The sequence below is a fragment of the Rattus norvegicus genome, chromosome 14, assembly GCF_036323735.1.
Source record: "Rattus norvegicus strain BN/NHsdMcwi chromosome 14, GRCr8, whole genome shotgun sequence".
Taxonomy (NCBI): Eukaryota; Metazoa; Chordata; class Mammalia; order Rodentia; family Muridae; genus Rattus; species Rattus norvegicus.
In genome coordinates, this window is record NC_086032.1 from 79,041,806 (window position 1) to 79,065,397 (window position 23,592).

Below are 23,592 nucleotides of genomic sequence, written 5' to 3' on the forward strand. Positions count from 1 at the left end.
TTTTAGATACAGAGTGGCTTGTGTCATCTCTGGCTGATAGTGATATAGTTGGATTTATTGTTACACTGTTTCCATGAAAATAAAAAAAATAGTTATTAATTTCAGGAAAACTTTTCTTCAATGAATAAACTCTGAATTTCTAAAATCTAAGTTACAATCTTAAGAATCAAGTTGTTTACCATGAAGGGTTTATATCATGGGTCACCTAAATGCAACAAGAACTTCACATTAAGTCCCCCAGATCAGCCATGCACCCCTGCCAGCCTCACTCCTACACCTAAGTGAGGTCAGGTCCCATCTGACCTGGCATGGCCACTAGCCAATGGGTCCTGAGCCCCATCTTTCCAATGTCTGCAAAGAAAGAACATGAGAGCCAGGCAGTGGGTCTGGACAAGATGGGGAGGGCATTAGTTACAACCTCATGGGCAGCTTCCCTGAAAGACTGGTTAGGGGCAACAGGCGGTATGGACCACAGTGTGTCAGGGAATCCGGATATCCTCTAGTGAACCCTGTCAGTGAGAACAAAGCCTCCACAAACGCTCACATCAGAGCACATACAATATGAACTCAGCAAAGACTAAAGAGAGAAGCACAAAACACCTAGGAGAAGGCATAATTTTAGCCTCGGGTTTCCATGAACACCAAAAGTACCAATATATGTTTAAACAACGGAATTCTTCAAAGAATCTTTTTAAATGAGAGTACATAGAATAGCTGTGTCTGATGAAGTGCTTCTCCCAGTGCCCTGAACACCAAGAGCACACCAAGGCAAACAACCCAGCAATGAACAGGCCAAGGAGCCATGACAGTGGACCATGAAGAGTCCCAAATGTCACTGAATGAGTAGGAAGACTCTGCAGTCACTCATCCAGATGTACAAACCAAACCACCATGGCATTCACCAGCGGACTAGAGTTTAAACGACAGAAACACATTTCCTCAGTGGGAGGGCATGTGGGGACCTTATCCCACCCCTAACCCTCAAAGGACAGTGTGACAGCATCCTAAAGTTAAAGATACCCTCACACTCACAGATTTACATAAGACACATGATTGTATACAGTCACACAAAACCACCCAACCCAAGCCCAAACCAAAGGACCAGAGATAAATACATTACACTGTGTTCAGTCCGGGGTAACCCTCGGCAATAAAAGGAAATAAAGTTTGTGCTCATAAAACCCGGGTGAACCTCTCAAAAGAACACGAAGGGAGCACCCGTCCACAGAGCAAATAAAATCCCAGAGCCAGCAATTGCACCTGGTCACAAAGCCAACCCGGGCTAGCCCCAGTCAGGATGTGAGAGGTCGGCCCTCTGACTCCAGGGCTGGAGGTGAACTGTAAACTCAGAGACTGGGGCTCTGTGAGCCACAGTGGCAGAGATCTGGGGAAACACAACGGGTTAAGGTGACCAGGTTAAGTAGGAAACGCTATGTTATCTGGAAATAGGAGATCTGTGTAAATAAACGCTTAAGGAAAGACTTCTGGTTGGCAGCAATAAATGAATTAGAAGCAGGGGTAGAGAGCTTGCTTGGCTTCCTCAGGAGGAAGGCAGGCTCTACCTTCCTGCATCAGGGAAGGAAGAGCCCCTACCCACCACCAGCACCACTCAGGGGCATACCATTCACCACTGGAGACATGGGGTTCTTCCAAGCAGAGGGACAGCATGGAGCCAAGCAAAACAATAGTAAGTGGACTTTCTCATCTTGGTGGTGAGAAAAAAATGAAGTTTAGAGAGGCCAGCAGCTCACACAGATCGAAAGAACGGCAGTCATCAGGACAAACCAGTTTTGTCTTCATCCAAAGATTCCAGGATCCTGATTAAATACAGCTGGCCAGGTCAGGGAAGAGGTCAGGAATGCACAAAGCACAGCCCCACTGGGTGCAACATTTGGAGGGAGGAGCAACTGCCTCTCCTTGGGTATGGCGTATGCTACAGAGGTCAGGTGCTAGGGTATTACTCCCTTTGCGATCCTTTCAAATCCAGCTGACTAGCTTCCTTCACAGTGACAGGGCTCCTAAGTCTCGGGGACAACCAGGAGGTGTGTCCGGTACATTACACTATGGTTGTCACCATGCAGTCACTAATGCATAGGGATAAAGGCCTGTTCGACAGCATGAGGCTCAACAATGGCGTAAAGAACTGCTCACACTCTATATTCCTGCAGGGACATGGCAGATGGGCACGGTGTCCCTGGTACCACCTCTAAGCATAGAAACAATGACAGCAAAAGCCACAAGGGAGAAAGAAATGAGCAATCCTGCATCCTGCCCGCCTTGCCACAGTCCCTGTGCTAAACTCAGACTATCGCTGGCACTGCCTGACGACGGGGACATCGGGCTCCATGCAGGAGGAACCCTGGCTGGCAGCTTCCACAGACTCTCTGCCATCTCCAAGGGGGACCTCCAGAGCCTCGAAGGACATCCAGAAAGCATGCTGGCTCCAACTCAATCCTGTGACTCTCCACTACTTCATTAAATAAAATGCCTGCCCTAATTAAGTTCTTTTTTTTTTTTTCTTTTTTTCAGAGCTGGGGACCGAACCCAGGGCCTTGTGCTTCCTAGGCAAGCGCTCTACCACTGAGCTAAATCCCCAACCCCCTAATTAAGTTCTTAAAACTGTAACTTTGGGGACTGTTGAAATGGTTCCATGAGTAAAGGCATCTGTCACCAAGTTGAATGACCTAGGTTCCATCCCCAGGACCCAAATGTAGAGGGAGAAAGCAAACTCCTGCAAGTTGTGCTGACCTTCACATACAGATGTGGCACAAACACCCCTCCCCCTCACATACCATAAAATAAATGAATAAAAATATAATTTTACAAAAACTACAACCTAGGACCTGAGGGATACAGTGGAAGCATAACTTGGAGAATCCTGAGACAGCTTCCTGCTAAGCAAGTCTCTGTCACCTGAAACTCCCCTGACTATTTTCTGACACATTTTATACTGTGCCCACCCTAGCCAGCTGGAATGAAAATGCAGCCTGCCAGCCAAGGAGGAGATGGGTGAGGGTTGCAAAATATTCCCTCGATGAGAGAGAGAGAGAGAGAGAGAGAGAGAGAGAGACAGAGACAGAGACAGAGAGAGAGACAGAGACAGAGAGACAGAGAGAGAGACAGAGACAGAGACAGAGACAGAGACAGAGACAGAGACAGAGACAGAGAGAGAGAGAGAGAGAGAACAAGCATGACCTAGGAAGGCCTCCACATCATGAAACAGACACCTTCTATAACACACAAGAAAACAAAGACACCGAAGGGACGCATGGTCCGCCAGTCATACCATAAGAGGTGGGATGACACATGGGTTCCCCTAGTATCTCGGATGAATCCACACTTCTTTGCACTGTCCCATAATGCATGCTCATAAGGACTACTCATACTCTCCATTTCTGTAGAGACAGGACAGATGTGCACAGTTTGCCCGGGCATCCACTTTCTATCAGGAACATAACATCGGATTGTGTTATGAAGACACCACTGCCTTCCAAACGCTGTTCAGGCTCAGTTACCCTTGCACTGTAGAAAAGCCAAGGCAAAGGCCTGGGCAGCATGGCCCCTAAGTATGAAGCTGCGGCAGAAGAGAAGGGGCCATCAGAGAGGGCTATCTCCATTTCCATACCACACCTACCCAATGGAATATTCCACCAGCCCCAGGACTGCTGGGTGATTTGTAAACCAAGTAAAGAGCACCATCGAAGCTTCCCTGCATCTGCTCTGTGCTCAGAGAAATAAAACTCCAAAAAGGAAGGCCTGAAACTCCGGGCAAAGCACACTATTCTGACACCATGGAAGCACTGAGAAGGTAGCACAGACTCTGAAAGAAACACAGCCCCAGGGGACACTGGGAAGCATGGCCAACCGCAGCTTTCTAAAGAGGCTGAACTGGGCCTTTACAGGAAGTCCGTCCCTCGTAAATCTGAGAGCTTCTCCTCACCGGCCCCTGCAACCCAGCTGTCCATAGAGCCTGCAGCTGGGCTTCTGTGCCCTGGCTCCTCTCATCCGGCCATCAGAAGACACTCAGGCCAGGGACTGTGTCAGCAAGTCTCTTCTGTCAGCAAGAAGAAAAGACCTCGGGGCTCCCAACAGCAGGCCTGAAACAGCGTCAAAGCTCCAAGGAGGAAGGGCTGTGGCTCTCGAGGGAGTGGCGGCTGAAAGGCTGGCATCTGTCTCTTCTCCTGGATCCCCAGCAGATGGTTTTTCCCCCTGAGTATGCGGGAACAGGAGGCAAGGCGGTGGGCACCTCGAGCTGGGTAACATATGCCAGGGTGTTAATGGAAGCAAATTAGAGGCACGGCTTGTCTCACAGGCTGCGCTTCAGGGACGGGAGCTGACACACTGGCAGGATGGTAAGAGCCAGGTTCCTCTGGGATGTGAGACTCAGGACCCTAGAAGTTCTGCTTACAGCTTTTTGGCTGTAACCTTGAGTGTGCTCTGTAAAGCCCTGGTGGCCAGAGGTCTGACTATGGCTGTGATTTTATTTTAAATGTCATATGTGGAGAGTTTGAAACAGTCTTTGACAAGGATATGCCCTCAACAGATCCTGGCAACTGCCATTTTCATTATCAGTACAATCTACTACACAAAAGAAGTTGATCAAGGGTTCCTCTCCACCCAGAAGAGTAGTGGGAGAAATAAAAGACAGCTAACATGCAACTTCCCCTCTCCTCAGCTGGCTGCCAGTCAGTGCTCACCAAATCACCGCCGTTGCTGCCCCCTCAGAACCCACAAGAGTCTCCTGTGTGCTTTTCAAAGGATCTGTTCCTCCAAACGAGTGATTCTTTTTTAACAGTAATAAATTGTGTTGAGAGGGACACCACCACTTCATAGGTGAGAAAACAGCTGTCAAGACAGTAAGGAAACTTCATAAAGTATTCAGGATCAGGATGGATGGCTTCAGAAATATCAGGACGAGTGTGAGTGTGTGCATGTACGTGTGTGCGTGTGTGTGTGTGTGTGTGTGTGTGTGTGTAATACACATATGTATGCAAACACACACACAGTTCAATACCATCTACACAATAGTACTTCCCACATGTTTGACTCAGTTTAGCCCCCTGCTCCGGATCCCAGCTTCTATTTCTAGGGGCCTTCTGTGAAGAACTCGTAACCTCTGTGGAATGCTATTGGTGATGACTAACCACAGATGCAGGATAAGCGGGGCAGCCTCAGGCAGTGCTGAAGGATTGGAGAAATAAGACCGCCAACAGATTAGGAACTATAGAAAAACCAGGGCTTTCCAGTGAGATACCTCCTGGTTACTCAGAGCAGGAAGGTGGACAACGTCTGAGACCTAATGTCACAGAGGTAAAGCAGAGCTCAGGTAAGCCTGGCTATTACCACCACCACCATCCAACCCAGAAACAAGTCTCCCTAGGCTCTCCTTCCAAAAGCAGTCACCTCTCCCAGCTCCCTCAACCCTGCCCTAAATTAGTCCGGCATACCTCCTGCCTCAGGTCACTCCTACAAACATCCTCTTCTCCTCCCACCTCCAGCTGCTCTGGCTTTACACTCAAACACCTAAGAAAATACATGCAAAGAGAAAGGGCCATGTTTGGGGACCCTGAGTGAAGGGCAAACAGACTCCTTTGAGACCTTCCCAACTGTTTGAATTAATTCAAAGTAAACAAAGAGGGGAACCTACCAGCCCCTTTCAGGCTCTCCTCATTTAACATGATCTAGATATATACATATATATGAATGAAACACCAAACGCCTTTATCTTCTACTCTAGTTTAGGTTAGGTTCAAGGATAGCCCCGGGGGTTCTTTGTGAGCTCTATCTTATGGTGAGAGAAGAGGTGATAAGGACCTTTATGAAGCAGCGCCCAGTGGAAGGTATTTCTGGCCCCTCCCTGATCTTTCCCTGGCTTCCTGTCTTATCCAAAGTATCCTATATGTTCCCATGATGCCATTTGCTGGGAATTCAAGGTCACCCGATCACCAACCTTCAGGCATAACGCTGTGAGCTAAGAAAACTCCATAAGGGATCCAGGATTGACAGTGTTAGCAATATTAGGATGAACACACACACACACACACACACACACACACACACACACACACACACACCGTTTAAGGATATATCCCCCTCAGTTTATCCCTCACAGTCTCAATTTCATGTCAATAAAATATACATAAATGGAGACTTTTAAGGAAACATTCAGAGTACTCTGATGCTGGGATGGAGGGTGAAGCATGCTGGGAAAGCATGAGTCAAGCTTTACACCTGGAAGGCTCCCCACTCTTGCCCACACAGAATTCCCACAGTGTGTATATGTGCCCCTTCTGGACCTGCAGACCTATGAGGGTCAAGCCATGAAGGCCATACTAAAAACAGGATCACACGTGCCACCTGATAAACTACGTCTGAGTGGGGAATGCCTTCATCTGTCAATAATCCCTCACGGAAAATGCACTAACAGCAACCTGGAGTTTTCCTGCTAGAAACAGAATGGGAACAGAAATTATTTTTTCTCCAAGAAGGAAAGACATCAAAAAAGGCCTTCATCCACAGCCCAAGACCTCATCTTTATCCATGGTCTGAAAACTAAGCAGTCTCTGCTCCTTCTGAACCCCCAGATAAGTGTGTTCTAGCTCCTGCTAGAGCCTGTCTGGAACCCCAGGGGATCTAAGAGCAGACAGCAGAAGTGGGCTAAAGAACAGGAAACTGGGCCTGAGTACCAGGAAGGAGTAGTGGGTGGGTGAGACAGGCTTAAAGCAAGATGGTTAGTAGGTTTCAACCTACCTAAACTCCAGCTGATTGGGAGCGGCCATAAGAGAGCCTGGAATCTCCAAGGAAAGCCAAAGGAGTATGGGTGGGGGAGTCAAGCTTAAGAACTCATCATTACCTCCATGATTAATAATGAATCTGGCAAAAAGTCTGCCAGATGTGTGTTCACTCTCCGTGGTTGGAACGGTCTTCACGCTCGCACGCCTCCCTTCCACTTGTAGTCATAGACCCACAAATCTATTCGGCTGGAAGCTTAAGTGTTCCTAATAAAGTGGCACTGAGTAAATCCTGCAAGAATAGCATTCTCAGTGACTCCAGTTATCACTAAGCCCTGAAACCCTGCGATCTGAGAGAAGTAGGAGATAACTCAGCCACATGTTCAGAGTGCGCCCGTCCCGCCCACCATAGAAAATCGTTTATGGTCTTTTCCCTGTCTAAAATGTCCATTCTTTTTCAGGGCCTGAAACGGAATGTCAAAATGGCCAAGGACACCAAGTAAAGACGAAATGTGCAGATGGGAGGAAAATGACCAGGCTGGGGAGGGAGTTGGTGAGCGCTGCAGCACAGAGAGTCTTCTCCACATGAAGAAGACAGCTGTCACCAACCGCCACCGGCCCCTTCACTTGGCCCTAACCATGCCAGCCTAAACAGCACTAAGCGTGCACCTCACAGAAGTATGCATGCCTTGCACAAATGTCTTCTGAGAGAAGACCTTCAACCAACAGGAACCAGAGCCCAACCCCTAAGAACAACTAAAAACCTGGGAAAGACAGGAGCTGCAGTCTCCATCCCAGCTGCCACAGTCTGACAACGCAAGGATTCACTGACGCACAGGAGTGGATGGCAGAGGCATGTGGCACAGCAGCCTGGAGAAGCATGAGTCCCGGGCAGAGGAAAACACTATGGAATAGCTTGGCTCAAAAGCCAAATACACCACCGGCGTCTCTGAGGAATTGAGTCTCGGCTCCCAGCTCTGCTCTTGTGGGCCAACAGCTTTGCCTGGGTTAAAGCTTGCTGCAGTCAGGCTCCTTTGCTGGGAGTCCATCCCAGACCTTAGCACTGCCCTCCCCCTTGATAGTGAAAGTATTCTCTTTATACCAAGAATAGTTTCTGAGAGGAATGCAGTTTGAGGCCCACTGCTGAGGAAGAGAGCTGGAAGCCTGCTCACAAGGTACTGACTAGCAAAGATGCAATCCAAGTGTACCCAACAGGGTGTAAAGTAAAACTTGATAAAGCTAAGAGGCCTTCTGAACCCAGACTTCTCCAAATTCCTGTTGATTCAACCCGTGGATGTCATACGCTTGTACTTTCTACCAGAGTATTCTGACTAGGTCGTCGCCAGGGCCATTATCTTCAGCTCCTATTTGTACAACCCCAGGCAATGCTTCCCTCTGTCAGCCCAGTCTCAGAGCTGCAGAAAGCTCCTTCTGGAACCACGTACCCTGATGTCACGTGGGTGTGTGGGAAGGAGTGGGAAAGGACTGAGAAGACAGTGCCATCCAGGACAGACTTGGGGCAGGGAGAGCCGTCTCACCCCAGGCAGGCAGCATGCCAAACGTGCCCTCTCCATGAGACCCTGCATGACTAGACTGGATGAGCAGAAATGTCCCTTCAAGCTCTATCATTTTCCTAGACACAGCTGAAAAAAAGAAGGCTGGAACTCTGAAACCTGAAATGTTCCCAGATCCTAAACTTTTCTAACTTTGTGCAACTCCACTATGGAGTTCTGCATTAGGGATGTTTGGTTTGATCAGTGACATCCAGGCAAATGCTACAAAACCCAGAACAAAACCACTACATTCTGAAGTGCTCTGGCCCCAAGCACTTTGCTTAAAAGAGGCTCTACCTTTAAAGATACAAATTCTGAACTCTCCACATAAACAGAGACACTAAGGTCCACAGAACTCAGAATCCTGCAGGTACTATCTTTCTCTGGCCTCTCTTCCTCCCTTGTCCCAGCATCCTGGAGATGTTGCAAGGGAAAGGACCTTCTCAACCATCCTCTCATTCTGTCAAATACCACTTGGATGAGGATGGACACATGGCTCAGTGTTTAAGGCACCTTCTGCTCATGCAGAGGGACCTGAGTTTGGTTCCCAGCATCCAAGATTGGGCAACTCATAACTGCCTGTAACTGCAGCTCCAGGGGATCTTACGTTCCTTCTGGCTTACACACACACACACACACACACACACACACACACACACACACACACTTTTTAAACTTACAAACTACTCAGTTAATTATAAAGAAGATCTCAACGTATTTAAACACGAAAAGAAAACCCAGGTTTTACAAAACAATATAAAGGACCACCTTTGGACAGTTCAGTTCTGCTTCTAAAGGTTGGGGTAGGATAAGTAAAATCTTCACGACTCCAAGATAATCAACAATGCACCTTTACTGGCTGTAAAAAGAGCAGCCTTCCTGAGCCAGGCATGAAAGAGAACCCAGCTGGCTGGGGATGAATGATAATCAGTTCTCAGTGAGCTCTTGGTCCCAACTCCCAGGGTGATGGCATAGAAGGAAAAAGCTATCAACATCTGACCAGTCACTCACCACACCATCTGCTTCTCCCTCATGCAAATTTAAAATGAGCGTGCGCTGTCTTGAGACAGAGCCAAGGCTGCATCTGCCCTTCTAAGGCCACCAGTCACTTTTGCCCACAGCATGGTAACTAACAGATTCAAGTTGCATCTTAGAAGGGAGCCTACTATACCTCAATTCTAGACCGTGAGTAAACACACACTCTAATACTCTGGGTTGATTAATTTTCCTGTTTTCTAAAAGTCTTTCTATGTTAAAGAAAAAAAAACGAAAAAACAAAACAAAAAAAAAGTCTTTCTATGTTTTGTCTCTTGATAAGGTGTGCATGAAAAGTGGAATTGGAGGGCTTCAAAAATAACTGCCTTCTTGAGACCCAAGACGTGTGGCCGTTTCTAGCTGGCAAGTTTCCTTTCTGCGTCTATGGCCCACAGCACAGTGCATGACCAGGGAAGTGTGGCGAAAGCCAAGAGGCTGAGAAGCTTTGGGAACTGGGGACATAGCTCCGTGGTAAACAACAACAAAAGACCAGAATTGTACCCAGGTGACCAGCAGCAAAGCTGGCTCTTGCTTGTCACTCCTCTGTGAGTACAGAGACCTCCACCCATGGCTGTAGGCTGTGACTGACTCACATGTATGTGACATGCCTCCTGTGACCCACAGCTTCCTCTCGGTGGGTGTTATCTCTAGATCTCTACTCTAGAGCCACACAATTGCAGCTAAACACCTGAGGAGAGTCATCTACCCAGAGTGACCTGAGGGGGCCTCAACTTACTATAGTCTCTGATCGAGGAATAGCACCTGTTAAAAGGGACCGAAGAAAGGACAAGCCTCTTCCAGTCCATTCAGGAAATCATTCAACAAATGGTTATTAAATAGTCTGTGTGCCCAGCAGTGACTATATAGTGAGAAGTCTCTTTTTCAAGTAGAGACAGACCAACCAAAATATAGAACCGGGGATCAAGGCTGCAGAGAAATACACAGTAGGGAACAAAGTCCCTTGCCTGTCCAGGGTAATAGATGTTAACAAGGGAGGTGGGGCTGGAGAGAGAGCTTGGCGGTTAACTGCACGAACTGCTCTTGCGGAGGACCTGAATTCAGTTCACAGTACCCACATCCAATGCATCCTAACTGCCTGTAACTCTAGCTCCAAATGGGGAATCTGATGCCTCTGATCTTGCATGCTCATGCACATACGCACGCACGCATGCATACCCCACAACCCAGAATTTAAAATAAAAATAATATTCCTCTTTTAAATAGAAAGACATTGGAAGACCACTCCATGAAGGCTTTGTAAGGTGACACCCTTTCCCCTCCATTGTGTACTCCTTTCCATTAAGTGGCCAGAAAGGTTGGGGAGACATCACAGTTAGCTGTTTTAAGACAGCTCAAGTTTCAGATATCTGATAGACATACTGCCGCCCTTTTAGGGCAAGGCTCTGTAAACCATCTGGCCAATGCCAGAATGTCATTTTTTAAGAGGAAACTTTAAATGCAAGAAAGCATGCATGTTTATTTAAGTGCTTAGTGCTCACACGCGAGCAGACTAACAGATTTCTCCGCGTTTCGCTGACTTTGCCAGCTCGCCATAAACAGGCTTCCGCATCTTTTCTTAATTGTTTATAAATAGCACCGACACCCGAAAATGTAAATCAAGGCAAGCTGTCCCTATACTTGGCTCTGCTGTGATGGCAATATGTGACAGCTGCCAAATCTAGGAGAGGGGAGCCAGGGCCTGCAGTGGATGCCACAAAGCAATCTTGCATCCTTCCTATGACAGCTGAGGAGACAGAAGGAATTTGCTCCCCACAAAGACAGGAGAGTCCTTTGTTAGGCATATAGACGCTTGCTGGCTATGAGTTGGTCTGTCTTGTCACATTCAATGAGATTTCATGTTAGCTTGCATCCTTGAATTCCCCACAGCAACATTAAAGCACCAGTGAGCCCATCCTACAGACAAGGAACAAAAAAAACAGAGAATGGAATCCACTGCCCAAGTTGTCAGGCCCAAAAGAAGCTCAAATCTGCAGCAAAGGGAAAGCCCCAAGCACCTTCAACACTACACAGTCAAGTCTCTGCCAAGCAGCCTCACTTGCCCTTCCCTTTATGGTGGCTCTCGGTCGTTCTGGGCAATCCCCTCTGCCCAGCAGCTTGTTGAGCTCTGCATCATTGCAGACGTTCAGCTGCAGGTAGCGTAGCATTGCCAGCGAGCTCCAGGATCTCAGCTGCCCATCAGGCCCTCCAGCATGGTTGCCATCTACACCAGGGCACCTGCACCCAGGCACTCCGAGCAGTCGTCCTTGTGCAGCAGTGGGTGCATACATCCCACCAGGAACCACAGGCTGCCACACGATGACTGCGACTTGGCCTTGGCACAAGTCTAGGGACACTGTCCTAGTTAGCTTTTCAAGCTCAGATCACAATCCATCAGGGAGGAACTCAAGGCAGAAGAAACTCAAGCAGAGACCAAGCATGAAGGAACACCACTTACTGACTTGTTCCCCATGGCTCAGTCTGCTCTCTCCCCATCCCTCCTCCATCCCCCCTCTCTCATGTGTTTATTTATGCATATGAGTGCTCTATTTGTATATATGCCTGCAAGACAGAAGAGGGCATCAGATCCCATTACAGATGGTTGTGAGCCACCATGTGGTTGCTGGGAATTGAACTCAGGACCTCTGGAAGAGCAGTCAGTGCTCTTAACCTCTCAGCCTGCTTTCTTAAAACACCCCAGGGTCCACCTTTCCTGGGTGGCACCACTCAGAGTTAGCAATTCAGAAATTGCCTCACAGACACAGAAAATATCACAGGGTCCTTCTTCCCAACTGTGTCGAGCTGACCACCGAGACTAACCATCACAGACGCACTACTTGAAGTCGCAAAGATCTGTCAGTGTTCCTGGGATAGTCCCGCCAGCTAGCAGTCACCGTGCCAGGCTCAGCACTTCATCCTCCTTAGTTCTCACCATAGTTCTGTGTCAGTGAGGCATTTCATTCCCCATTTACAGATGAGAAAACTGAGGCCCATTAAAAAAAAGGAAGTCGGGCTGGAGAGATGGCTCAACCGTTAAAGGCTAGGCTCACAACCAAAAATATATATATAAAAAAAAGGAAGTCATCTATGAACACCTGCTAGGATCTTTTGGAAAACAGTCAAAAACAAAATATTCCTTTAGTTACAAATGTTAACCAAACATAAAAGTAACCACTACCAGAGGCTGGAGAGATGAAAAGAACTAACTGTTCTTCTGGAGGATGAAGGTTCGATTCACAGGATTCACATGATGGCTCACGGCTTGCTCTAACTCCAGTTCCTAGGGATTGGCATCTTTTATAGACACATAAGTAGTGCACCAGCAACACACAGGCAAAACTCCCATCTTAGGCCTCAAACTCAGGACAAACTGCTGAGGTGCAAAGTGGACACTGGGCACCGGGTTCTCCCAGCATCCCTCTGCCCCTACCAGTTTAAGGGTCTTGTTGGCATATGCCCCTGACCCTGAACTCTCCAGGTAAGGGGATGGCTGCCCTTCTTCTCTATACAATCCAGCCATTTGGTTACCTGCCCCTCATTGCCAACCCTTTACTCTTCTGGTCTCTTGACCAGTCTCTTGGCCCAGGCTGCCCGCCTTGGTCAACAGTTCCTCTCCCCTCCCCATCTCCCCACAAGGCCCAGCTCGGTCTGGTCACGTCCATTCTAAACTCTCCCAGATAGATGCCTCTGTCTCTGGCTATGCTCTGCCTTTTATCTACAATAAACTCTCTGCTTCACCACACCTAGGAGCAGTCATGTCCTTCCTTCTTTATTTTTGTATTCACCCATATACATAAAAATAGAACACATAAAATAGTTTTTTTAAAAGTAATTCATAATAAATAATACATGTCTTAGGGTTTTTCTGTGGACAGACATCATGACCACGGTAACTCTTAAAAAGGACAACATTTAATTTGGGCTGGCTTTCAGTTTTAAAGATTTAGTCTGTTATCATCATGGTAGGAAGCACGGCAGCACGCGGGCTAGCGTGGTGCTGGAGACAGACCTGAGACTTCTACACGGACAGCAGAAGGGGACTGTGTGTCACACTGGGTGTAGCTTGAGTATGTATAAGACCTCAAAGCCCACCTCCTCGGTGATACACTTCCTCCAATAAGGCCATGCCTACTCTAATAAGGTCACACCTCCTAATAGTACCACTCCCTATGAGCCAAGCATTTAAACACACGAGTTTACAGGGCCACACCTATTCAAACCACTACAATAGAGAAAAAAATTCAAAAGCATACAGTGAAACTGCATCTTCTCTATAATCTCTAACCAATGCACACAGCAAGCTGAGTTTTCCTCAGGAGCCTTTCTGTGCATTTAGGAATAACCACACACACACCTAAGTGAGGAAGATCCAGAGATGACCTGTTCTCTGCTTGCTGACTTCCACAATCCCTCAGACACCCCCTACAGTCCCAGAACAATGCAGAGAGATGAGCTTCCACACCAGGACCCCTTCACGATACATGTCTGCAGATGTTCAGCCCTGTTTCCCTATAGCATCCAGAAGTAACTATTGTTGGTGGCTGGTAAGGCTATGTCATTCATTCACAAGGAAGGACAGGCTGCTAAGAGCCATGCTGGGCACTGCATGAGTAACACTCTCCCAAAGCCACCAATTCCCTGTCCTGAGTGAAGAAAGGGTCAGGGCTAAGCCACGTTGGCCTGTGTGGTGACACACTGGTGGGAACAGGTTTCCTAGCCACAGCTGCAAGCTCAGGCTCTGTCCTTGTCATGGACCACAGCTACCTCTGCCCCAGCTGCTTCCTCTGCCTTCCCTTCCTGGTGTTGATCCCTTTATCCTGTGCATCCGGAGACTCCATCTATGGCAGCTTCTCTCCCACCTCAAACACCCGTGAAACATCATTCCTCTCTCTCCCCATTTCCTGAGCTGTGATTGTAACTATGCGAGATTAGATGGCCCGTTGTACATTTCACTTAAAATAAACGAAACAAGGAAACGCATAAGTGAAGGCACCCTGAAGACGTGAGCATAACAACCATGCAAGTGGCAATGGTGTTAGCTGGTTGGCACAAAAGGGAAAATGTCTTTGTCGGGGTCTCTAAGACTACCCAGGACAGTGTTCCTTCCACAGACACCCCTGCCTGGCGAGCACAGATGATCACCCAGGCTAGAATTCTTAGCGAAGAGATTCAATGCAAAATCAGCAGAGGGTAGGTATAGGATATCCTCAGGAAACCAGGAATGAGCTTCTAGAACATTCTCACAAGGGGATCATAAAAGACATGTATGTCCCTCTACCAATGAGCTATGACAGCACACAGAAGATATTCCAGCAGGGCCTAGTAGTGATTCAAGAGCTCAGGGTCATCGTGGGGGTGTAGTTCACATGGGTGCGCTTTATATAACATGTACCAAAACTCCAGATTCCCAAAGGAAGGCGAGTGTGGGCAAGATCTGCATGTCTACACAGCCAGCAGAGGCACAGAGAACCCCTCCCTCCAGTCAGATGAGGCACCTTCCCCAATCCAGGTTTCCAGATACAGCCAGAGACTCACTTCCCACGCAGGGCTCGAGTGGATGGGGCTCCTCTGCTGTGAGGACTCAGGACCCCTGCACTCGTGTCAGTTCGTGCCTACGGCCCTGTCTTCCTTACCTCATCTGCCTCCAGCCTTCTCACAATAGGCACAGGCTTCCTTAAGAACTAAGAAATGGCAAGCCAAGTCTAAGATATGTTTTTTGCACAGGAAGATTGAAATTCTTATATTTAAAAAGAAAAAAAGACATCAGGGAAATGCAGAGAGGAAGAAGGCAAAATAAGGATGCTAGAGAAGAAACCAGAGAGTCACGTGGGATAGAAGACAGGAGGTGCAAGGACAGAGGTGAACAGCAAACTTTATGGAGGTTTCCAACCATCCCAAAGAAAACCTCTAAGGTAGAGGAATTTTCAACACACAGACCTCCACTGTGGGACCCAAGGTGGGCAGCACCACAGTTCTGTACACACCTCCCTGCATCTAAGACCACAGAGCCCTTCTAAGTGCTTCCTCCTGATGGCCTGCATAAGAAACCAGGATTTTAGATGGCCTTCCTTCGAGTTCAGGGGAAAGGTGGATGCGGCTGAGATAAAGAAGCCCCAAGTGTTAGCCATGAATCCACACGCAGAGATAATCTTCTTATCATGAAAGGGAGGAAAACACTGCCTGTCTCCTAAGTGCAATAAATTGTCAATATTCGAAATCCCTCACATAGCCTTTCATTAGTGCTGACTATGTACCAAGTGATCAGGTCAGGCCTGGGAGACTCAGGAGACTGGAGACTGGGTGAAACGAACGGGCCCACAGCTCAAGGGTCAGCTATGTCTTAGAGGATCCAGGAGGCAGGGCCGGTAAGTGAGGAGGAGGCTGCTTCAGAGGTGGAGACAGCTGGGGCCAGAAGCCTGGCTCTGAATCCTAGAACTATTGCTTGAGGTTTCTGGGACACCAGCATTGATAACAATCAACTTAGCATTTGAAAACAGCCAAGTAGGGGGGTTTGAGTGTTTCGACACAAAGAAGTGGCATGTCCATGGTGCAGACCAGCTGGCCGTGCAGATCTGATTGCTATACACACAAGCTGCAATGTCGCTGTGCTCCGCACGCACCTATAATTACCATTCGTCTATTACTAATACAATGGAAGGACACTTGTAGTAGCGTCAGCCTATAATCCCAGAACTTGAAAGGTAGAGAGGCAGAAGTTCAAGGACAGCCTTAGCTTCATAGCAATAGAAACCCAAGCTGGTCTACATGGCACCTTGTCTCAAAATAAATGAATACATAATTGTTTAAAAGGCATTCTGCGGCCTTGGGCAAGGCGCTTGACTGTCCTGTGCCTCCAACTCCTTACCTGTAAATCAAGGCTAATCACAGAACACTAAAGTGCTCACGGCATAGAATGACATCAAACCAGTTAAAAACATCACAGTGTGGGGTTTGATTTTACATAAAAAGGCTTCAAAGGCACAAGTAGGTTTGGAATTTTCCTGAATGAAAAGGACAAAGCCCTGTCCCAGACATTATCATTTTGACCCTTGGAATACCTCTCCTAAGAAAGCACAACGAACACAGGGTCTTGGAGACTTCCCAGCAGTGAGAGCCACCTCCCTCCTCCACCCTCTAGCCTCACACCAGTTTTGCTCCTCAATGTTGGAAGGAATCACAACCTAGACTCAGGTTAACGACTAGAACCAACGGCCCACAAAACCGAACCGCTTCCTTCACAACCCTACGAGGCCTCTCTCCTCTGAACTGCCAAGGCAGGAATCCAAGGCTGGGCGCCTGGAGCACCGTGCTCAGCTGCTGGCAGGTCGTCTTTCAAGAGATCATCCCATAAAATTAGTGTCATACTTTTCAAAACGACAGTGTGACTTTTATAGAGCCACCTACCCCACTTGGAAGGGAGGTCTAATAAACCCACAGAAGGAAAGCACACTCACACGACTACAAATTAAGCTCATCTGCCATGGGCTCAAGTCCCACCCAAGCCCTCTGGGCACACAGCTGCTCTTCTGAGCTGAAATTGAATTGCAAGGGACAAACAGGTCAGCTTATTGAAAGAAGGATTTTTGTCTTGTTTTCTTTCCTCCAAAATGTCCCATGTAAAAATACCTTTAACTAACTAACTTATTGTTTGTTTGTTTGTTTGTTTGTTTGTTTGTAGATTGGATGCCACATCCACCTCTTGGTGGGACCAAGCCAGGCACTAAGGCAAATGCAAAGGACTACAGAGCCTGCCTTAAAGAAGCAGTTCCTGCTCTGGGAGGGCTGAGTAGAGATGGATCACTCAGCTACAATCCCACTGCTTAAAGCAGCGGCTCTCACCCTGTGGGTTGTGAACATCCCTTTCAGAGGGGTCACACATCAGATACCCTGCATACCAGATTATGATTCATGACAGTAGCAAAACGAGTTATGAAGTAGCAATAAAATAATTTTTTGGTCAGGGACCACCACAACATGAAGAACTGTATTAAAGGTCGCAGCATTGGGAAGGTTGAGAACCTCTGGTTGATAGCAACACCAGCTTTGGCTCTAAGAAGCTGGGGCCCTAGGAATTCAGGCCAAATTTAAGCCTCATTCCAAGCTCCCCCAGGACAGCTTCTGGCAGCTGCAGTGAGCCACAGGAAAGCCATGTAGAGAGGAGGAGGCCTGTCCTGCCTTCTGCTGGTGGTGGAGGAGATAAGATCTTGGGTTTTAAAAATCTGTAAGAAATCACCATTGCCATTAATAGCAACGGGGCGAGACAAGATCAGAGTATTCTTCTCTCAGACAAAGCAAAGCAGCATGTAACTGTGCACGTAGCCAAGCATGGTGGTCCACGAGAGGCCTGGAGGACTCCAACACCCACCTCCTTCCGCCGCCTCACCCTTCCAAGAAGCCACTCAAAAAGGAGGGGTTCAGCAGAAGAGGCATCATTTTCTGCTGGCTTTGATGCTGTAAGAAATAGATAGCTACAGTGTGTTCTCAGCACGGGGTGGGTGCTCTTGGAGCTCATCAGATTCACACAGGAGCAAGAGGCACTGTGTCTCTCCACCTTGGCTGGAAGCTCTGAGACTAGGAGGTTATAAGTCATCTGGCAACCAAGCCCAGATTCAGAGAAAGGGATGGTCCTGAGCCCTGCTGCATATTCATAAGATCAGGCTGTGTCCTAAGCCAATAGGATGTGGAATTTGGGGGTAGGGCAGGTCCTGCCTGTGGGGGAAGAGTCAGGACTTCCGCCATATTCAGAACAGTGGCCGTTTTTGACCCTTTTCTTTCAGCTGGTGTCTCTGCAGACTGGTGTGCTAAAAACTGCTTAATTTTCATGAGTCTCTTAAATTTGTTTTTATTTTATTTCCCGGTGTCAACCAAACTTATCACCCTGTGAAGCAAGAAGAAGCTTTTCACCATTAGAAGCTTTTAGCCCCTAGCAAAGGTCAAAGAACATCATGATGTCACAAGACAGCATTATATTTCCCGAGGGCAACCAGAGAAGCAGATGGCTGAAATCCTTCAACCGCCTACCATGAAAAGACTCAATGACTTCCCTTCAGATGCACTAGGTGTAAGCTAGGAGTGTGCCTCTTCTTTCCAGATCACCTCATTCAACCACACCCTGCAGGACACATTCAACTGACAACCACATACGCCACAATTCAACAGACCCGCCCACCTCCAGCTCACTGAAGATGATCTTGCCCTAGAGTGAGCTTCCAAGTCCAGAAGTAAATGAAGAAAACAACTCTCTGGTCACTCTATCCTTTGTCCTTTCTGAGGGGAGATAGACATCAGTCTTGAGGGTTTAAAAAAAGAATGGGGGCTGGAGAGATCTCAGTGGTTAAGAGCACTGACTGCTCTTCCAGAGGTCCTGAGTTCAATTCCCAGCAACCACATGATGGTTCACAAGCCATCTGTAATGGGATCTGATGTCCTCTTCTGTCTGGTGTCTGGTGTGTCTGGAGACAGCTATAGTGTACACACACACACACACACACACACACACACACACATTATATATAATCGGAACTGGAAAAATGGCTTGTTGCTAAAGAGCACGTGCAGCTCTTGCAGAGGACTGGGGTTCAGTTCCCAGCATCACATCAGGGAGATCACAGCTACCCATAACTCCAGTTCCAGGAGAACTGATACCCTCTTTAGCTTCCATGGTGTATTAGTGACAATTTCTATTGCTGTGATAAAACGGTGACCAAAAGCAACTTGAGGAGGAAAGGGATTATTTCAGCTTACATGTCCTGGTCATAATCCTTCATGAAGAGAAGTCAGGGCAGGAACTCAGGGAAAGAACCTAGAGCTGATGCAGAGGTCATGGCGGAGTGCTGCCTACTGGCTTTCTCTTTGACCAACAGCCTCTCCTGGGCTCTCTTTATGGACTCCAGTCTATCACACAGTGCCAAACCTCAGCTGTTCTCCATGAGCCCTTCATGCCTTGTAAACCAGCACCAGCTGGGTGACTTTTCCACTACCAAGTTCAGCTGCCAAACAAGGTACAACCTTGGTCCACAATGGACCATTGCTTCTATGTGATGACTCTAAGGAAACACTTTACAGAGGATTCTGCCTCAATGATGCTTGTCTCTTAATCACAACTTTACTTCAGCCCCAACTGACCAGCACAGATTGTCCCAATAAAGAAAAGGTTTCACTTTAGTGGTTCTTAATTCAAATTATTACATGAAAATTGTGACTCTTTGCTTCCCTCTGAAACTTCACAAGGCAGGACACCACCATCTGCACTGCTCTCAGCATTCTTATCTTCCAAGTCCCCACAACAGCTCATTAAGCTCCAACATTCAGGGCTTCTCCAGCTCCATGCCCCCAAGTCCTTTCACAATCCTCCCAAAACATGATCAAGTCTATCACATCATTACCCCACTCCTGGCACCAATTTATGTCTTAGAATTTCTGTTGCTATTATAAAACACCATGACCAAAAGCAACTTAGGGAAGGAAAAGGTTTATTTCATATTACAGCTTCTAGTCCATCATCCAGAGATGTCAGGGTGGAAGCCTGGAGGCAGAACCTGATGAAGAGGCCATAGAGGAGTGTTGCTTGTTGGCTTTGCTCAGCCTTCCTTCTTATAGCACCCAAGACCACTAGCCCAGGAGTAGCACTGCCCACAGGCTGGGCCCACACACACCAATCATCAATCAAGAAAATGAAGTACAGACTTGTGTATAGGCAAATCTTATAGCGTTATTGTTCCAATTTGGAGACTCTCTCCCAAAATGACTTGAGGTAGTGGTCAAGTTAATATAAAACTAGTCAGGATACATAGGGACCAGGGACACACATGGTGAGGTAATAAACATTCAGGCAAATATTCATACACAGAATCTATAAGTAACTCTTTAAAGGGGTAGGGAGGCTGAAAAGATGGCTCATTAGTTCTTGCAGAGGAATTTGGTTAGTTCCAAGGACCAACATGGCAGCCCACAACCAGTTCCAGGAAATGCTTCTGGCCTTCACAGGCACACATGTGTACATACATGTAAGCAAATACTCATACACATAAAAATAAGGAAAACTTTTTATAAAATAATTAAAGAACAAAAAGAGCCTTGACTATCACACACACACACACACACACACACACACACACACACACACACAACCTCTCCCCCCACAGCTGAGTATATAGTGCCCACATAATAAAGGCAACAGCCTGGCTTCAGGACAGAGCCAATTCAACAGCGGGGCAAGACTCTGGCTTGGAGCATATGCCATAATACTGTACTACTTCTAATGGAGGAGGGAAGAGACCAGACAACAGCCCATCCTACCTACACCACAGTCATTGAGCAGGTCATATGGCTCCAATGGAAAGACTTATGCCTCCCAAATACTGTAACTGGCTACATTTTATCACTGTACATTTCACAGCTTAACTTGAAGTATACCTGCTAGAAAATGATGTCAGACATGTAGCGAACACATAAACATATGCTAGCCATTGCCAGGTGCTGAGAATTCAGCACTGTCAAGAATGGCAATCCCTGTACAAGAAGAGTCGATGCACTGAGGAGGACTAGGAAGAGAAAGGGCTGATGAGAGAACTGATAGAACATAGGAGTGTGGCTGGATGAGAGGCACCTGTACTGGGCAGCGCCTAAAGAAACACTGTCTGCGGGTTGCAGAGAAGCATGTCCCCGAAGTGACTGAGGATGCTGCTGTCAGTTGACTCCCTTGGTTCCAGGAATCATGGTTGTGGTGGTTTAAATAGAAATGGTCCCCATAGGTTCATAGATTTAAAGACTTGGTCATTATTAGGGAGTAGTGCTACTTGAGAGGGATTAGAGGGTGTGGCCTAGTTAGAGGAAATACATCACTGGGGAGGGGCTCTGGGGTTTAAAATGCTCTGCTGGATCCAGTCTCAGTCTCTCTCTCTCTCTCTCTCTCTCTCTCTCTCTCTCTCTCTCTCTTTTCCTGATGCCTGCCAATCCAGATGTAGAATTCTCAGCTCCTCTCCAGCACCATGTCTGCCCGCATGCCACCAGGCTTCCCACCCTGATAATAATAGACTAAACTTCTGAACTGTGAGCCAACCTCAATTACTTACCTTGCTATGGTCATGGTGTCTCTTCACAGCAATAGAACATTGACTAAGACAATGGTCAACGAGTTCACAGCCATAAAGAACAGGAGACGAAAGCAAAGCAAGGAACCAAGTGTCAGACTGTCCATTCACCAAGGTCAAGTCAGTTTTTAGTAGCAATGGCCCAATTATAAAATCCTTGGATGTATCCATCTGAAATTCGAGGTATTCCGGGGCACATTAACTTTAGTAGTAAACTAATGCTACCAGTTAAAATTTAAAATAAGGGGCTGGGGATTTAGCTCAGTGGTAGAGCGCTTGCCTAGGAAGCTCAAGGCCCTGGGTTCGGTCCCCAGCTCCGAAAAAAAGAACCAAAAAAAAAAATTTAAAATAAAAACATTCATCGTTCAAGAGATAAGGATGTGTTATCTTTGACAAGTTTATTTCCTCTGCCCTGTTAGGTTTTCCTTGTCAACTTGACGCAGTAGAGTCATCTAGAATGAAGGAACCCCATTTGTTTGCATTAATCCAATTGTTGCTGTGTCTATGGGAGGCTGCCTTGATGGATGACAGATGTGGGAGGGCCTGACCTGTGAGCAGCACCATCCCTGGACTATGGAAGAAAGCTAGCTAACCCTGAGTCAGTGAGCGAGCCAGTAAGCAGCATCCTCCCTGCTCTCTGTTCTAGGTTCCTGCCTGAGTTCCTGCTCTGACTTCCCTCAGTGATGAATTTTAGCCTAGAAATGTAAGCCTCCCCCTCCTCGGGTTGCTTTTGCCAACAGTGTTCATCACGGCAATAGAAAGCAAGCTACAACAAATTCTCAAGATGTTTGTTGACGAGGGTGAGGAAGGTGACGGCGCCATGACACCCTCGCTGAGCGCTTCTAGTGCTGGCGCTGAGTTGAGCAGTTTGTACACATTTGCAGGTAAATCCTCAGACAATCCTGTTGGGCAGCAACAGTCCGTTATCCATTTCATAGATGGAGTCAATCCGGGTGGATGAGCTTAAACCCTGTAATTACATGGCATTTGGTGATGCTCAGGACCAGCTCTTGCTAAGGACGTTATTTCTAAACCGTCCCACACGGCTCGGGGGACAAGACTTCAGTCTCCTGCTGGAGACTCCATACTCAAGGCTCTCCTGCTCCATTGAAGTGAGATGTATGGTGGCCTTGCAAAATTAACTAACAGCTCTCTGCTCCATGGAGAGGTGGGAGAGGGGTCAGCACAGAGTGAAGGCCGGTGAGTGTGCTCAAGGGAGATTCTAGCGAGATGGAAAGTCAAAGTTGTTTGTTGTTGTCTGCAAGAAGCAAGGCTCAGCAGGGGAAAGCCTGGGCCCCGATCCTACCTGCAACACCACTTCATCTCAGACCAGGGGTTCTCAGCCTCTGCTGTACACAGGAACAATCAAGAGACCCCCCCAAAAGTGACATTTCCCTGCACTCCGCTCTCAGAGATCGTAGCACAGCTGGCCTGCTATACACGCAAGCCTGCTTTGCTCAGAAATCCCCAGTGCAGCCAGGGTTGCAAAGCCCTGGCCCCAGACACTCACACACTTGGCTCAGGTCAACACACTCTTTGGGATTCTGAGCACTAGAAAACAGGTTCAGACAAGGCGGCCTCTACCCTGTGACAACAGCTGAGTGTTTATACTCTCTGCTTTAGAATAAGGAAACTTCGATCCCCGACTTATGCCCGTCCAAAGCAAATAAACTTGCAGGTGAAGAGAGATTTGGGCGTAGGCTTCTACACAAAATACTTCCTGTTGCTCTCTGCCAGAAGCCTGGGGACTAACTGAGCCCGGGGAATTCTGAGAGGAAATTCGTGTCTGAACCACAGTGAAAGTGTACTGCCTACACGCACCCCACAGCACGGTAACGGTTCAGACGAGTGGAAATGGAGGACGGCAGCACGAAGGAAGCCAGCTCTGCTGGCTCTACTCCCTCAGTGTCATTACTAGCTCTGCTCCAAGCCCCAGGGACAGAATGCAATTGAAGGAATTCAGTGACCAACCAGGAAAGTAACATAGGGCCCCGTTTCTACCCCTAGGAGATGGAAAGGGAAGTGAGAACACACACACACACACACACACACACACACACACACACACACACACAAGCATGCATGCACGCACACTAGCCGAAGGAACATTTAAGGTGTTTCACACCTAAATGCATTCCACTAACAGCAATTCAAGCCTTCAATTTCTTGCAAACCTTGCAACTC

At 47.6% G+C, this 23,592-nt stretch overlaps 1 protein-coding gene and 1 long non-coding RNA gene across 10 annotated transcripts in view; one reads left to right on the forward strand and one right to left on the reverse strand.

Moving 5' to 3' along the window:
• Positions 1–23,592, reverse strand: part of Afap1 (actin filament associated protein 1) — a 113,072-nt gene that overhangs the window by 73,845 nt on the left and 15,635 nt on the right. The window lies entirely within an intron of this gene.
• Positions 7,848–10,174, forward strand: LOC134481856 (uncharacterized). Its single transcript, XR_010057717.1, has 2 exons — positions 7,848–7,906; positions 9,603–10,174. It is a non-coding gene; the product is annotated as an uncharacterized LOC134481856 (long non-coding RNA).